Genomic DNA, 18,258 nt, shown 5'->3' with positions numbered 1-18,258 from the left:
CCAAGCCAAAAATTCCAAGAATTGATCCAAGATCAATCTTCAACTATTGCAAACTGTATGATCACGAAGGAGAGAGTTTCCACAAGTTTCCAGAATAATTTCGCGCTTAAAAGTGGTCAGAATACCTCTCTTTCAAAAATCACAGCTCTTATAGTCAAACTGTTACGAAATTCAACAAGTTGATTTCCAAATCAATCGGTTGATTTCACTTGACTTAAGTGAAATCAGTCGATTAAAAAATAAATCAACTGATTGAATTTGTTACAGTTTAAGACTATTGCAACCAACCTTTTAACCTGTTGAAAGACCATTCAACAGACTAAAAGGGACATTTTAACATGTTGAAAAACTATTCAACAGATTAAAAAACACAACAAAGACCAAATACATCTAATTAATGCTACAAGGTCTACAATATGAATTACAAACTTCGAATACACTTTCTTAATGATGTAACTATGTGGAGAGCACACGTTCCAGTCTTGATCAACATGCATACCATCAAATCTCCTTTCCTTCATCAATGTAGGCTTCATTCCAATGGTAATAGCTTCAAGATAGTTCAAAAGGGCTTCATTAAATCTTCATCAAATCTTCAAGAAGAATACCACTTTGGCTTCTCATGTCAACAATCTCCCCCTGATTTGATGAATCCAACCTCTATCTTCTTTTATCTATCTTCTTCTATCTTCCATTGCAAATTGCTTCCATTGGTTGGATACCATTAAGTTGATGAAGTAACGCCTAAGCTTGAAACTTATGAACCTGAAAAACATTTACAGTAGCAACACACACAAGCTAACAAGCAAACAAATATGCACATGCTCCCCCTATCAATAATATGAGTTCAGATTCAGATTTGATTTTAATTCCAATTTTAATGCTTCTATTTTAGTCCAATTTGGTCAATTTGCTATTTGGTCAATTTTTCTCCCCCTTTGGATTCATCAAACAGAACAAATGCATAAAGATAACAAACATAGCATATCCTTTCATTACTACTGGAACATAATACAACCAACAGAAACTGAAAACAGAGAATAAAAGCATAAAGCTGATACAATCAGCCATTGAAAATAAAAATAACCAACTGAAATTGACAGAACTTAAACTGAAAAAGAACAAACACATGGATGCCATGCATGATCCTAAACAACCAACACACTCAGTCATCCTAAGGATCATTTATGGTCTGGAATGAGTTCAACATGTCATGGATATCTTGGATTTGGCCATCCAATGCATTGAATCTCTCATTGCAATAGTTGTGATGTGCATGTTGGGACACATTTAGCTCATACAGCTGGTTCAGCACCATCCTTTCAAAATGTGAGTACACATGGCCTCTATCCTTTGGAGGGTTGTAGGGAGTTAAGTCCATGGTTCCAGTAGTTGGTTCTTCCTTTTGATTTGCACCACTTGGGCTAGCTTCATGGTCATGTGCACCACTAACTACAACACTAACAACTGTCCATGCATTTCCCACCTTGAGAAAGCCTATTTTGTGCAGATTTTGGTTGGAGGTATGGTTCAACAGTCCAGTTGACTCTTCTAGCTCACCTTCTACATCAATTCCAAAGTATTCTATGAATTTGGACACCAAAACCACATATGGCAGCCTAAAATTCGTGAGTCTCTTGGCCTTGAGCATGTGATCACGAAACACATAGATCCAATCCACTTGAATGTTGTGTTGGATGCAGTACATGAGTATCAAATCTCCCTCATTCAATGTTGAATGGTTACTACCACGTGGAACTATGATTTTTGTGACAATCATAGCAAGAAGCCTTTGATCCACCTTGAGACCACCAACATGGAAGTGCTTGATTTCAGCTGCAGGATTCCTCAAGCATTGGCCATAGTATTGAACCTTGTTGAATTCTGGAACAACCTCAGTTTCACCTTTCCTCACTTGCACACCCCTTGTTTTGAGTCCAACCACATCTTTCCAAGCCTTTTTGTTGATCTCCATTTGAATCCCCTTGATACTTGACAGTAGCATATCATTTTTGAACTCCAAGTTGCTGAAAAACACCTTCACCAAGTCTGGATAATTTTTTCCTGAAAGTTCAAGAAATGTCTTCAACTTTTGATGCTTGAGTTGTTGAAATAAACTCTCAAAGCCTTCAGCTCTCAACCACGAAAATCTCAGCACCTTAGGAATGTTGATTTGCTTCTTGTTCATCTTGATGAGGAACACTTGAATGTTGTCCTCATGATCCTCAAACCATGCTTCAATTCTACCATGGCTTTCGTGATTTGAAGACCTTGGGGTAGGAGGAGCGGAGTGCTCATCATCAGATTGAGTGGCTCTTTGTTGATGACGAGGCATCATGAGCGTGGGTATGGCTGTTTCTATGAGAAGTATAATGCAAATGCAGAAATACAAGTGCAATATTTATAATTGAACAGACTGATTTTCAAAAACAGTTGATTAAATGGTGCAAATTTTTCTAATTAGTTTTAGGTTACCCAAACCATTTTAATGCAGTCCAAAACAGTATCTCACACATTCATAGTGTTTTCAATGTATTTTTATGAGTGAATCAATCAGTTCAGATCATGTGAGCTGCATGCACATTGGAATTGTACACTAAACATGCTTTTTGGTCAAACAAATCAAGAAAAGCAACACATGGCTGATGAAATAACTATTAGGAGCAAATAGTACTTGACAAAAAATGCTTTCTTTGACTGGGTTAGCTTTGCAATTCAATTCGTGAGTAAATGCACAGTAAAATCAGCACGTTGAAAAGCAGAAATAGTTTATTAAAACAACATTAGAGTATCAGAGATTAAAACCAGAATTTGGTTAAGTGAAATCAACTGACTGATTTTGAAAATCAATCGATTGAAAATCGTAAAATTCAACTTCATTTTTCCAGATTCAGTTTTAATGAAATCAACATACTGAATTGTGAAATTAACAAATTAAAAACCATAGCAGATTATATTTTCATCATTCAGTGGCAGTTTAAGTGAAATCAACATGTTGAAAAACAGAATCAACAGGTTGACAGATCATGATTTGTGCAAACAAAGGCAGATTTAAGTGAAATCAACATGTTGAAATTAAAAATCAACAGGTTAAATATGACCGTTTTCAATTTTTGCATACTGCAACTGATTTTTATGAAACCAATACATGAATACGTAAGATTAACATGCTAAAAACACATCAGACCACATTCTTAATGTCTAATATGCCTAGTTCAGTTCTTAGCTTGTTAAACCTATCTCTAACCAATGGTTTGGTAAAGAAATCAGCCAATTGATGTTCACTTTTAACAAATTGAATTTCACAATCTCCCTTTTGAACATGATCACGAATGAAATGATGCCTAATCTCTATATGCTTGGTTTTAGAATGCTGTATTGGATTCTTGGTTAAGTTGATGGCACTAGTATTATCACAATACAAAAGGTACCTTGCTTAGCCTTACACCATAGTCCAAAAGTTGATGCTTCAACCATATGATTTGTGCACAGCCATGTCCAGCAGCAATATACTCAGCTTCGGCAATGGAGAGTGTCACGCATGTTTGATTTTTGCTATTGCATGAGATTAGACTTGATCCAAGTAAATGGCAAGTACCACTTGTGCTTTTCCTATCCAATTTGCACCCTGCATAATTCGAATCTGAAAAGCCACTAAGAGTTATGTTAGAATCACATGGATACCATAAACCAACATTGGTTGTTCCTTTAAGGTACTTTAGAATCCTTTTTGCAGCTTTAAAGTGTGTTCCATTGGATTTGCTTGGAATTTAGCACATAAGCATACTCCAAACTGAATATCTGACCTATTTGCTGTAAGATAGAGCAAAGACCCAATCAACCCTCTATATTGGGTGGAATCCACTAGTTGGCCAGCCTCATCTGCATCCATATGGCAATTTGTTGCAATTGGAGTGGCAACTTCCTTACAATCCTCCATTTTGAACTTTTTCAATAAGTCAAAATAGTATTTTGATTGATTTAAAAATGTTCCATGCTTGAGTTGCTTGACTTGCAGCCCTAGAAAGTAGGTAAGCTCACCCATCATGGACATCTCAAATTCTCCTTACATAGCTGCAACAAACTCTTTACACAATGTGTTATTATTTGAACCAAAGATGATATCATCAACATACACTTGAACAAGTATAAGATCATTTTCAAGTTTTCTAATGAAGAGTGTTTTATCCACTGCACCTCTAGCATAACCTTTTGATGAGAGAAAATTGCTTAGCCTTTCATACCACTGTCATGGTGCTTGTTTCAAACCAAATAAGGCCTTTATCAATTTGAAAACATGGTTAGGATTGAGATGATCCTCAAATCCAGGAGGTTGTGATACATACACTTCTTCATTTAGAAAACCATTCAAGAATGCACTTTTCACATCCATTTGATGCAATTTAAAGTTACACATGCAAACATATTGATGAAGGATTATCTTGTTCCTTTTTAATATTATTGAATATGGTGTGAGTTGATTAAGAAAGCTAAGTGAAATCCTCACTGGACATTAAGATAACAAGCTATCTAGATGTGAAGGTTCCTTTCACAAAGCTCAAGAGAAGAAGATGATGGATTGATTCAAAACAAAAAGGAAATGGAAAGCACATAAACCATAGAAAACCAAGAACAATTAGGAAGAAGAAAACATAAAATGGAAAGGAAAGAAATGGTAAAAATGTGAGAAGCACGCCACTACAAGGCTAGGCTAGAAGCCATGGCAACCTTGAAGATGAGTGGATGTGTGCCGCCACTTGCTATGCAAGATAAGGCTTAAAAGTATTCACTCCCAAGGGAGGAAACTCTCACAAATGGTTGAGACACAAGAGTGTTTTTACTTCAAAATGTTCAACCTTTTTACATGTCTAGGAGCACCCCTTATATAGAAGAGTTTATGGGCCTCTAAGCAAATAAAAGATACCTAAGGATGTCTCTACAAAAACCTAACCCTAGCTTCTAGAAACTAGGTCAAATAAGGTTACAAAAAAGAGAGACAAAAGAGCCAACTATGGTGTGTGCAAGGCTAATTTCGTTCTAGCATAAAAGGAGACAAAGAATGTTCTCATATGTCTCCAAAAAGTGCCCAAAGTGTGCTAAAAACAAAGGAGACCAGAGGTACATAGGTACACTTGTTTTATGCCCTTTTACTTTATGCTTTATGCCTTTGCTTTACTCTCTTATCGACATCATTTATGCTCCCCAATCACCATGCACCACCTAGCATTGCTTTCTTACTCCTAATTAACCTAGAAAGCAAATAAACATAGATTAGCATGTTGGCTTAAGTCAAGTCAACTATAGTCAACAAGTCAAACCTAGTCAAAGGTCAACAAGTCAACTAAAGTTGATTCAACTAAGTCAACTTAGGGAATCAAAAATAACAAACACAAATGAAAGGGATGAAGGATTAGTGAACTTCCTTTCTAAACCTGCTTAGTCTTCTTAAGCATGTGCCTTCATCCTTGGTTGGGGTCAATCCTTCATCACATATGCTAAGAGTAATCTCACAGCTTCTAGCCTAGTTACAAGTGCATATGTTTCATCAAAGTCAATGCCTTCTTCTTGATTATATCCTTTAGCAACTAGTCTAGCTTTGTTCCTTACATTATTACCTTCTTCATCCATTTTGTTTCTAAAAACTCATTAAGTTCCAATTATATTCATATCATCAGTTTTAGGCACTAGAAACCACACATCATTTCTTGTGAATTGGTTGAGTTCATCTTGCATATCAACTATCCAATTACTATCATTCAAAGCATCATTCACATTTTTAGGTTCAATTTGAGATATAAAAGCAACATGTTTACAAAATACAATCCTACGTCTAGTAGATACTCCCTGTTTGATATCACCTATGATGTTGTCCTTTGATAAACCTCTTGGCTGGATCCAATCCTTGGGAGAGTTGTTGTCTGCAACTTTTTCAGTCGGCTTTTTTTCTTTTTCAGCCGATTGATTTCCTACAGCAGAGGGCTTTTCTGCAACAAAAATCTGCTCCTGCAGTCGATCTTCTTCATCTGCATTTTTTGGCACTTGATTTTGCAACTTTGGGTTAGTTTCATCAAATACAACATGCATAGACTCTTCAACAGCCATCAATATCTTATTATAGACTCTATATGCATGACTTTGTGAAGCATGGCCTAGAAAAACACCTTCATCCGCTTTTGCATCAAATTTGCCAAGACTTTCTTTGCCATTATTTAAGATGAAACACTTACATCCAAATACTTTTAGGTGACTTAAAATAGGCCTTCTCCCTTTGAAAAGCTCATAGGGTGTTTTCTTCAAAATTGGCCTAATCAACACTCTATTTAAAACATAGCAAACCGTGCTGATTGCATCAGCCCAAAAATACTTAGGTGATGGCTTCTTCTTGTCTCCATTAAAGCTTGCATGAAGAATGGAGGCTCCATGGATGGTGTTGGATGCGGAAGCATGAAGGAAAGAAGCTTAAGGTGTTTGGTTTGGTGTAGGTGAAAGGATTATTAAGAGAGGTGAGGCCAACTCCTAAGGAAGAAGACTAGAGTAAACTAGAGAAGAGTTTACTCTAAGGTGAGCTCAAAAGAGATTTGTGCACAAATTTGGGCAGCAATTCATTACTCAATTTCAAGCTGAAAAATACATCTCCTAAGCCTTCTATTTATAGGCTAAAATGAGACCAAGGAGTCTCCAAAAAGTGGAGGGAAAAAGGAGTCTAGAAAGTTGAATTTTGGAGCAAAAAAGGAGCATGTGGGAGGTGTGACTTGCCACCTAAGCAAGTCACACTTGTCTTGCCATGGGAAGCTAACTCTCATCCTTGGAGAGCAAGTTTGAGAAGCTTCTAGGCTTTTCTAGAGTAGACACACTACTCTTGGCCCATTTGGCTCAATTCCCCTTTTTAGTCCAAATTACTTCTAAAGCCCAATTTCCTCTAAGGCCCAATACATGACCCAAAGAAAACACTATTTTACTGGGCCCAAAATAAAAAGCCCAAAATAAAATCCTAATCTAGTATTTAAACAATGTTGGCCCAAAAGATAAAAGCTTGGGCCCTCTCAATAGTTGAGAACCACTCTTCTTGTCTGCATTTGGCCAAGGCTGGCGTTTGTCATCATCCCCTCCTTCTTGCGAAGGATCTGTCCTCAGATCTACATGTTTCTTCATGACAACAGCCTTTATTATTGTTCTTCTTGTGTCTTCCTCCTCCAGGATCAAAGACCATCCTACAACAAACACCAAACAACAAAATGAATGTTATACTAGTAAACATCCAAACAATGTGACTCCCAATGTTCATACACCTTGTATCAAATGAATGATAAAGGTATTTGGTTTTAGGAGCTTTTTCATTTTGCTTCTTATTTTCCTTATGTTGAATCCATATAATTTTGTAAATATTTCCTTTTTCAACACAAGGTTTATTTTGGTCTTGCTTTTCTCGTTTAGAGGAAAAAGTAAGCCTGACCTTATTTTCACACATGTCTTTGCCCCTTAGAATGATGATTTTTTTGCTAGGGCACTCAAAAGTTTTGTGTTTTCTACCTAAATAATTGGAACTTATTGTTTCACTACTATGCACGTAGGTAGAATTTTCTTTTTCTTTCTTTATTTTATTTTTCATTTGCATTTGATCTTCTACCACTTGAGATGGTGATAGAGGATACAAGACAAACTTTCTATCCTTGTGAGTGAAGGTGATTTCATTGGTAAGACCATTGAGTATGGTTTTCTTGTCAAATTGCCAAGGTCTTCCTAATAAAACATGGCAAGCTTCCATAGGTACTACATCACATAACACACTATCTTCATATTTCCCTATGGATAGCTTGACCTTCACTTGATGTTGGACTGTCAAATCCCCACTTTCATTAAGCCAATGCAGTTTGTAAGGTTTTGGATGGGGAATGATAGTCAAAGCCAACTTATCAACCAACCTTGTACTACAATAGTTGCAACATGAACCACTATCAACAATGAGGGAACAAGTGTTTTCTAAAATTTTACATCTTGTATGAAAGATGTTCTCTCTTTGTGTTGGGTCTTTTGGAATGCGTTGGTTGCTAAGAAGTCTTCTAATCATTAGAAGGTCTCCTTCACAAGGATAGGAAATTTCCTTAGACTCATCATTAGATTCCTCACTAGAAGTCTCACTCTCACTTTCTTGCTCATCTTGGCTACTATAGTGGTCAACACCCCTTAAGATCATGGTCTTTTTGGTGGGGCATTGAGATGCAACATGACCTCTACCAAGACACTTGAAACATTTGATTTCACTAGTGCGAGTGTGTGAAGATGTGCCTTCCCTTGGTTTCTCCTTTCCCTTGAAACTTTTGGAGGGTTCCTCTTTGAGTTGCTTACCCTCTCTCTTGAATTCTTTCTTGGTATAAGAGTTAGAGTATTCATTTCGAAAATTTTTCCTTAGAATTTGTTGCTCTACCTTTATGCAAAGTTGAACCAAGTCATTTAAGTCTTGGTAAGGCAACAATTCTACTTTATCTCTTATCTCAAGACTTAAGCCACTAAAGAAACCTTGCAATGGTGGTATCCTCGGACTCCCTAATCCCAGCCCTCATCATATATAACTCCATCTTTTGTCTATATTCTTCCACTTTCATTTTATTTTGATGGAGTCTTTGGAGCTTATCCATTAGCTCTCTATGATAGTAGGAGGGAATATGTCTTCTCCTAAGGGCTCCTTTAAGGTCATTCCAATATTTGACCTCGGGACTTTGATTGATTCTCCTATCTCTTTCGAGGGCAGTCCACCAATACATAGCATTGCCCTGGAAGCTAAAGGTAGCTAAGGGTAATTTCCTCTCCTCACTTATTTGATGGCAAGCAAAGAGTTGCTCAACCTTCATTTCCCAATCAAGATAAGCTTCAACATCATCTTTCCCATAAAAGTGAGGGAGGTCTATTCTAATGGCTCTTGGTTCCCTAGGCTCTCTTCTTAGAGGAGGAGGAGGTTGATAGAAGTTGTCAACTAGTCTACTATCTTCTTCATAGTGTGTGACTAGTGTTGGAGTGTGGGAGTACAAATGTTGACTCCTATTACTCATCCTCTCATGCAACCTTTCCATATTTCTTGTCCCCTCCTCTCTTCATCTAAAAGTTGATGAAACCTATCTCTTTCTTGTTTTTCCCTTTCCCTTGCAATTATTTCATCTTCCTTCCAACGTAGTAGTGCTCTCAAATCAAAGGCAATTTGTTTCAAACTTATTTGTTCTTCATTTGAAGCACTCATACATTGAGAAGGAGGTTGAGACATTTTTTTTAGAATACTTTGGTCTTTAAAAGAAAATTTCAAAGAAGAAGTAGATATCATAAGCTTTTAGTTCTCCTCCAGGAAAGAAAGGTGAATCACTTGGATTGCTTACATACCAAGTCTTTCCTAGCTAAGGGAACTTGAAACTTTTGTACAAAACTTCTTAAATGAAATTAATTCAAAGACTAAGTTGACACACACTAAACTATCAAACAAGAAAATTAAAAACAAGAAAGATTATAAGCTATATGCGCCCTAAGTTTTGGTAGAAGTAGAAGGCACTTGGAACCTTCAAACTTCACCACTAAAAGCGTTTCACTAATGTATAGAAGAGGTTCTAGTTAGGAGATGGGATTGAGTACCTAAGACTCCCCCAAGACACCTAACTAGGCCATGAACACAAGAAGGAAAGCATTACAATTTTACAACTCAATTTGAATACAATCAAAGTGCACAAAATGTAAAAGGTATTCTTGGCTTTGTCTTCTTGGCTTGGTCCTCACAAGTGTTTCACTCTTGCACTTCCTCTTGATCTCACCAAAGAGGATTCTCTTTCGGGACTAGGTAGTCCACCTCCTAGGATGCTACCTTAGGAAAATTAGATCACCTCCAAAAAGAAGTATGCACCAAATATAGAAACCAAACCAAAAGAGGTCAAGAAATAAAGCAAGAAAAGCACAAAATTATAATTGCTAAACCAAAAGTGAATAATGCCATGACAAACTCAAAGGATTACCAAAGAAATGACAAACTAGAAATAAGGTAAAGAAACAAGATAATCACTCAAATGAATTACATAATGGCACTACAATGGATGAAAAACAACCAAAATAAGCTAGAAAACTGCACTAAAATTTGATTTTTCACTCACTGCCAGTCCAAAAACGTGAATTCAGGCCTCTGCTTCAGCTATTTTTCATTTTTTAATTTCTCAACATTTTTCAATGGTTCTTTTTTTCAATTTTTCGTCTATGTCTTAGCTAAAATAAACAAAAATTAGATTTGGATTTTCACCGGCCAATTTTTTATGATAAATCAAATACAAACAGTGTGCAGTCAGACAAAAACTGGAACAGTAGTAAAATGCAACAAAATAATGCTCTCAAACTCAAGTGATGGTAGTGATTCTAGTGTACTTCTTTTGCCACTTTCTTTTGATCTTTTCTTTTGATTCTTTTTGGCACTTGCTTGTATTCTTTTTGTGCTCTTTTTCTTTCTTTTTATAGCTCTTACAGCAGCTAGTTTCCACCACAAAACAGAATCACCACCACACTATGCTTGATCATTTGCATTTTAATGGAAACAAAAAGCACAAAGGAGAAGGAAACTTAAAGGAATCAAAAGAAGATCATGAAACACAATGAAACACAATGGAAATTGACTCTAAGACATTGCTAAGATCTAAATAGCAATCTGAACTCAAAAACAGAAATGAAAAAGCACCAAAGCACAATTAATTGAAAGGAAATTTAGTGTGATTTATGGTGATGTTAAGCAAGCACAAGGAAAATTCCCACTCGACATTAAGATAACTAAGGTTATCTAGATGTGAAGGTTCATTTCCAAGGCTCAAAGAGAGAAGAGAGTTTTAATTTTTAAGGATTAAAACTGCACTCAAATCTGAAACAGAATTCAGCAGCACATCACCAACAAATTCAAAGAAAATTAAAAGCTAAACAAGGAATTAATGACATATATGGACTAAACATGACTCTAGACAAAACATATGGATCTTAAAATCAAAATAAACTCAAGAACAAGAGAATGAACTGAACAAAAAACAACAAATACTCAATTAAAATGAAAATTAAATGGTAGAAACCAAATAGAACACCTAAAGCACACAAGGATGGTTCAAGATGAAGCAAATGAAGATGAACCAAAGTAAAAAAACATTAATACTAAAAATAAAATGAACAAAAACAGCAAGACAAGTAGAAGAAGTGATGAACAACACGGTATTGAAAAAAAAATATGGAGAAGAAGCACTTAACTCACTAAAACCAAGGCTCATGATACCACATAATGACTTCTTCTTGTCTCCATTGAAGCTTGCATGAAGAATGAAGGCTCCATGGATGGTGTTGGATGCGGAAGCATGAAGGAAAGAAGCTTAAGGTGTTTGGTTTGGTGTAGGTGAAAGGATTCTTAAGAGAGGTGAGGCCAACTCCTAAGGAAGAAGACTAGAGTAAACTAGAGAAGAGTTTACTCTAAGGTGAGCTCAAAAGAGATTTGTGCACAAATTTGGGCAGCAATTCATTACTCAATTTCAAGCTGAAAAATACATCTCCTAAGCCTTCTATTTATAGGCTAAAATGAGACCAAGGAGTCTCCAAAAAGTGGAGGGAAAAAGGAGTCTAGAAAGTTGAATTTTGGAGCAAAAAAGGAGCATGTGGGAGGTGTGACTTGCCACCTAAGCAAGTCACACTTGTCTTGCCATGGGAAGCTAACTCTCATCCTTAGAGAGCAAGTTTGAGAAGCTTCTAGGCTTTTCTAGAGTAGACACACTACTCTTGGCCCATTTGGCTCAATTCCCCTTTTTAGTCCAAAATTACTTCTAAAGCCCAATTTCTTCTAAGGCCCAATACATGGCCCAAAGAAAACACTATTTTACTGGGCCCAAAATAAAAAGCCCAAAATAAAATCCTAATCTAGTATTTAAACAATGTTGGCCCAAAAGATAAAAGCTTGGGCCCTCTCAATAGTTGAGGACCACTCTTCTTGTCTGCATTTGGCCAAGGTTGGTGTTTGTCATCATTAGGTAGTGAGTTTTCATTCAACACAGTTCTAGCTAGTTCCTCAAGTGACCTGTTTTCCCTTTCAACAACACCATTTTGTTGTGGGGTTCTTGGTGCAGAAAAATTATGCCTATTGTCATGCTTTTCACAAAAATGTTCAAATCTTTAATTTTAAAATTCCCCACCATTATGACTTCGAATAGACACTATCTTGGAACTCTTTTCATTTTCAAGCATCTTGGCAAGTCTTTTAAAAGCATGAAAGGTATCATTTTTGGCAGGTAAGAACAAAGTTCATGTGTACCTAGAAAAATCATCAACTATGACTAATGCATAAAGATTGCCACCAAGGCTCATGGTTCGAGATGGACCAAATAAATCCATGTGAAGCATCTCTAATGGTCTTTCAGTTGAAACAAAATTTTTGGGTTTAAAAGAGGCCTTTGTTTGTTTTCCTTTTTGACATGCTTCACACACTCTATCCTTCTCAAACTTGAGTTTTGGTAGTCCTTCAACCAGCTGTTTTCTATTCAGTCGATTGAAATGCTGCATATGTATGTGACAAAGTCTCCTATGTCATAACCAAATGTCATCCTCTTTATTAAGCAAACAATGGATGCTAAATGATGCATGATGCAGATCAAGTAGGTATATGTTATTGACTCTTTTTCCTATCAAAACAATACTACCACATGCATCATATATCAAACAATTATTTGGTTCAAACATGACTTTAAGGCCTTTATCACATAGTTGACTTATACTTATCAAATTGTGTTTGAGTCCTTCTACTAGTAGAACATTCTTGATGTTGAAAGAGGATCCATTGCATATGACTCCATTTCCAAGGATTCTTCCTTTGTTGTTGTCTCCACAGGTTACAAACCCTTCCTCCTTCAACTCCAACTTTGCAAATTTGGTCTTATCTCCTGCATATGTCTCGAACAACCACTATCAAGGTACCAGAAATCTTTCTTATCACCTTTTATGACCTGCAAAACAAATTTGGATTACTTGGTACCCTTTGATAGGTTGGGTCCATCAGGGTTACACCTTTCTAGATCCTTTTGGGATCCATTTCATAACCCTTTAGGAACATCATTTTCTAGCATGACAGGTCTTAATAACATGACCTTTTTGCATACAGTAGTTGCATGAAATAAATGGCATGTCACTTGACATAGTTTTTGAAAAGAAACTAGAGAACTTGTTGGTTTTCTTTTGAAAAGAAGGATTGTAACCAAATCCAACTTTGCCAAACACAGTTTTGAGAACCAAGAACAACCTCTAAGTTTGCTTCCCCCTCTTGTGAACCTAGCACAGGTCTTTATAAGGTATTTCACTTGGTTTTTCAAAATGTGCAATTTTCACAAGTTTTTCAGCCGGTTGATTTCTAAAACAGTCAGTTGAATTACTGTAAATCATTTCCAAATGTTCAAAATAAGTTTTTAAATCAGCTGTTTCTTTTTGCAGTTGACTAACTCTGTTTTCCAGCCAATTGTTTGAGCCTTTCAACCGATTATTTAATGCAGAAATCTTGTTTGCTTCATTATGCAACTCTTCAAATCATACAACAATTGATTATAGTCATTTAGGTCTAGAGAACTTACTTAGCTTGAGGAGGATGACTCATAACTAGCCATGAGGCACAAGTTGGCTTCTTCACTCTCATCTGGTGAGGAGCTACTTGATGAAGGATTATCTTGTTTCTTTTTAAGATTATTGAATATGGTGTGAGTTGATTAAGAAAGCTAAGTGAAATCCCCACTGGACATTAAGATAACATACTATCTAGATGTGAAGGTTCCTTTCACAAAGCTCAAGAGAAGAAGATGATGGATTGATTAAAAAAAAAAGGAAATGGAAGGCACATAAACCATAGAAAACCAAGAACAATTAAAGGAAGAAAAAAACATAAAATGGATAAGAAAGAAATGGTAAAAATGTGAGAAGCACGCCACTACAAGGCTAGGCTAGAAGCCATGGCAACCTTGAAGATGAGTGGATGTGTGCCGCCACTTGCTATGCAAGATAAGGCTTAAAAGTATTCACTCCCAAGGGAAGAAACTCTCACAAATGGTTGAGACACAAGAGTGTTTTTACTTCAAAATGTTCAACCCTTTTACATGTCTAGGAGCACCCCTTATATAGAAGAGTTTAGGGGCCTCTAAGCAAATAAAAGATACCTAAGGATGTCTCTACAAAAACCTAATTCTAGCCTCTAGAAACTAGGTCAAATAAGTTTACAAAAATGAGAGACAAAAGAGCCAATTATGGTGTGTGCAAGGCTAATTTCGTTCTAGCACAAAAGGAGACAAAGAATGTGTCTCATATGTCTCCAAAAAGTGGCCAAAGTGTGCTAAAAACAAAGGAGACCAAAGGTACATAGGTACACTTGTTTTATCCCTTTTACTTTATGCTTTATGCCTTTGCTTTACTCTCTCATCCACATCATTTATGCTCCCCAATCACCATGCGCCACCTAGCATTGCTTTCTTACTCCTAATTAACCTACAAAGCAAATAAACATAGATTAGCATGTTGGCTTAAGTTAAGTCAACTATAGTCAACAACTCAAACCTAGTCAAAGGTCAACAAGTCAACTAAAGTTGATTCAACTAAGTCAACTTAGGGAATTAAAAATAACAAACACAAATGAAATGGATGAAGGATTAGTGAACTTCCTTTCTAAACCTGCTTAGTCTTCTTAAGCATGTGCCTTCATCCTTGGTTGGGGTCAATCCTTCATCACTACTTGTTGTTGAATCATCATTGTCCTCCCATGCAATGTATGCACGTTTCTCCTGTGGTTTCTTCTCCTTTTTCCTATCAACACTCTTCTCCTTTTCTTTGTTAGTATTTGGACATTCAATTTTGATATGTCCTTGTTTTCCACAGTTATAACATGTAAAATTAGAAGAGTTTGATTCATTGTGTTTAGAAGTATACCTCTTTGGATTACCTTTGCTACCTTTCCTTTTGAGATACTTACCAAACCTTTTGACAAGGAGATTCAAGTTCTCACTTTTACTTGATTCAGCCACCTCGTCCTCGAGTTCCTCATTCTTCTTGGTGCTAGTTTTCAAGGCTATGTTCCTTACCTTTTTGTCACTTGACTCATGCTCATTAAGCCTTTGCATTTCAATCTCATGCTTCCTAAGCTTGCCAAACAATGCAGCTATAGTCAAAGTGGATAGATCTCTTGTTTCTGAGATAGCCGTGACCTTTGGTTGCCAAGATCTATCATGACATTTCAGCACCTTGATGTTTAACTCTTCTTTGTCAAATTCCTTATCGAAACCCATGAGATGGTTGACTATGTGAGTGAATCTCTTTTGCACATCCACTATAGATTCTCCTTGTTTCATGTTGAATAACTCATACTCTTAAATCAAGGCATGCTTCCTTGCTCTCTTAACATCATTGGTTCCTTCATGAGTCACTTCAAGAACCTCCCACATTTCCTTGGCACTCTTGGATTGTGAAACACGAAAAAACTCATCCATGTTGAGAGATGAAGTGAGGATATTCTTTGCATTGCAATCATATTAAGCTCTCCTCCTTTCTTCTTTAGTCCATTGAGTCCATGGCTTATCAACCTGCACATTTTCAACAGTATGCTTAGGAGTATATGGTCCATTTATAATTGCATCCCATATCCCTTGATCTATCGATTCAATAAAGATTTTCATCCTAATTTTCCAAAATTGGTAATTAATGTGACTAAACATAGGGGTCTATGAATTGAGGCACCTTCAACAAAGGGTAACTTGTTTTCAGCCATTTCAAGTAGTACAAAACAGATTTAGGACCTTACTTGAGCATATTTCAAGTACCTAGCTCTAGATACCAATTGTTTGTTTTGAAATGGTTAAAATGCTAAGAAAGGGGGGTTGAATTGGCTAGTTAAAAATTTAGGCTATCTTTGCAAGCTAAAAACCACCTTTAATTGAATCAAATAGATCACAAAGTCAGGATGCAAACACTACTAAACTATACACTTTCAATCGGTCAAAAACAGAGTTAATCAATTGATTTTACTAAACAGATTTTGTTCCGGTATAATCAACCGATTGAAACAGAAAAACAGTCGACTGAAATACTGGGAAAAATGTAGAAATGCAGATTCCAGTTTTAAACCAGGAACAATGCACAAGAATGATCAAGACAGGTTCTAAATGATTATGCAAACATTCTCAATGCTCTAGATGCCATGAAAACATGCAAGAACATGAAAAAGATGATTAAAACACAAGTTCTTTAAACTTTAAAATGAATATGCAAGAGAGAAAGGTTAGAGAAGAGAGGAGACCACGAGATTTTTATACTGATTCACTCAAACTTGAGCTACATTTAGTTTGTAAAGGCAACCTGAGCTTGACTTTGCACTATTTCAAAAGATTTACAAAGTATCCACCTTTAACTTTTAAAATATTCAAAAACTACACAAAAGACTCTTAAATCACACAAGAGTCACACTAGCACAACAAGAACCCTCTTGCAGACCTGGAAAACCACTAGACACACACACAAAGCTTGAGAAAGATCAAACCTGAGTGGTAGCACAGTCCAGCCTACCACAAACAATTTTCTCCAAGCTTCAAACCAAGCCAAAAGCTCCAAGAATTGATCCAAGATCAATGTTCAACTGCTACAAACTGTATGATTAAGAAGGAGAGAGTTTCCACAAGTTTCCAGAATAATTTTGCGCTTAAAAGTGGTCAGAATACCTCTCTTTCGAAAATCACAGCTCTTATAGTCAAACTGTTACGAAATTCAACAAGTTGATTTCCAAATCAATCGGTTGATTTCACTTGAATTAAGTGAAATCAGTCGATTAAAAATAAATCATCTGATTGAATTTGTTGCAGTTTAAGACTACTGCAGCCAACCTTTGATGAAGGATTAACCCCAACCAAGGATGGAGGCCCATGCTTAAGAAGACTAAGCATGTTTAGAAAGAAAGTTCACTAATCCTTCATCCCTTTCATTTGTGTTTGTTATTTTTGATGCCCTAAGTTGACTTATTTGAATCAACTTTAGTTGACTTGTTGACCTTTGACTAGGTTTGACTTGTTGACTATAGTTGACTTGACTTAAGCCAACATGCTAATCTATGTTTATTTGCTTTGTAGGTTAATTTGGAGTAAGAAAGCAATGCTAGGTGGCGCATGATGATTGGGGAGCATAAATGATGTGGAGGAGAGAGTAAAGCAAAGTCATAAAGCATAAAGTAAAAGGCATAAAACAAGTGTACCTATGTACCTTTGGTCTCCTTTGTTTTTAGCACACTTCGGCCACATTTTGGAGACATATGAGACACATTCTTTGTCTCCTTTTGTGCTAGAACGAAATTAGCCTTGCACACACCATAGTTAGCTCTTTTGTCTCTCTTTTTTGTAACCTTATTTGACCTAGTTTCTAGAAGCTAGGGTTAGGTTTTTGTAAAGACATCCTTAGGTATCTTTTATTTGCTTAGAGGCCCCTAAACTCTTCTATATAAAGGGTGCTCCTAGACTTGTAAAAGGGTTGAACATTTTGAAGTAAAAACACTCTTGTGTCTCAACCATTTGTGAGAGTTTCCTCCCTTGGGAGTGAATACTTTTAAGCCTTATCTTGCATAGCAAGTGGCGGCACACATCCACTCATCTTCAAGGTTGCCATGGCTTCTAGCCTAGCCTTGTAGTGGCGTGCTTCTCACATTATTACCATTTTTTTCCTATCCATTTTATGTTTTCTTCTTCCTTTAATTGTTCTTGGTTTTCTATGGTTTATGTGCCTTCCATTTCCTTTTCATTTTGAATCAATCCATCATCTTCTTCTCTTGAGCTTTGTGAAAGGAACCTTTACATCTAGATAGCATGCTATCTTAATGTCCAGTGGGGATTTCACTTAGCTTTCTTAATCAACTCACACCATATTCAATAATCTTAAAAAGAAACAAAATAATCCTTCATCAACCTTTTAACCTGTTGAAAAGCCATTCAACAGACTAAAAGAGACATTTTAACCTGTTGAAAAACTATTCAACAGATTAAAAAATACAACAAAGACCAAATACATCTAATTAATGCTACAAGGTCTACAATATGAATTACAAACTTTAAATACACTTTCTTAATGATGTAACTATGTGGAGAGCACACGTTCCAGCCTTGATCAACATGCATACCATCAAATCTCCTTTCCTTCATCAATGTAGGCTTCATTCCAATGCTAATGAATTCAAGATAGTTCAAAAGGGCTTCATTAAATCTTCATCAAATA

This window comes from Vigna unguiculata, chromosome 1, assembly GCF_037176805.1.
Source record: "Vigna unguiculata cultivar grain cowpea cultivar isolate G323 ecotype 2 chromosome 1, ASM3717680v1, whole genome shotgun sequence".
In the NCBI taxonomy this organism is placed as follows: domain Eukaryota; kingdom Viridiplantae; phylum Streptophyta; class Magnoliopsida; order Fabales; family Fabaceae; genus Vigna; species Vigna unguiculata.
This window is presented reverse-complemented; position numbering follows the sequence as displayed.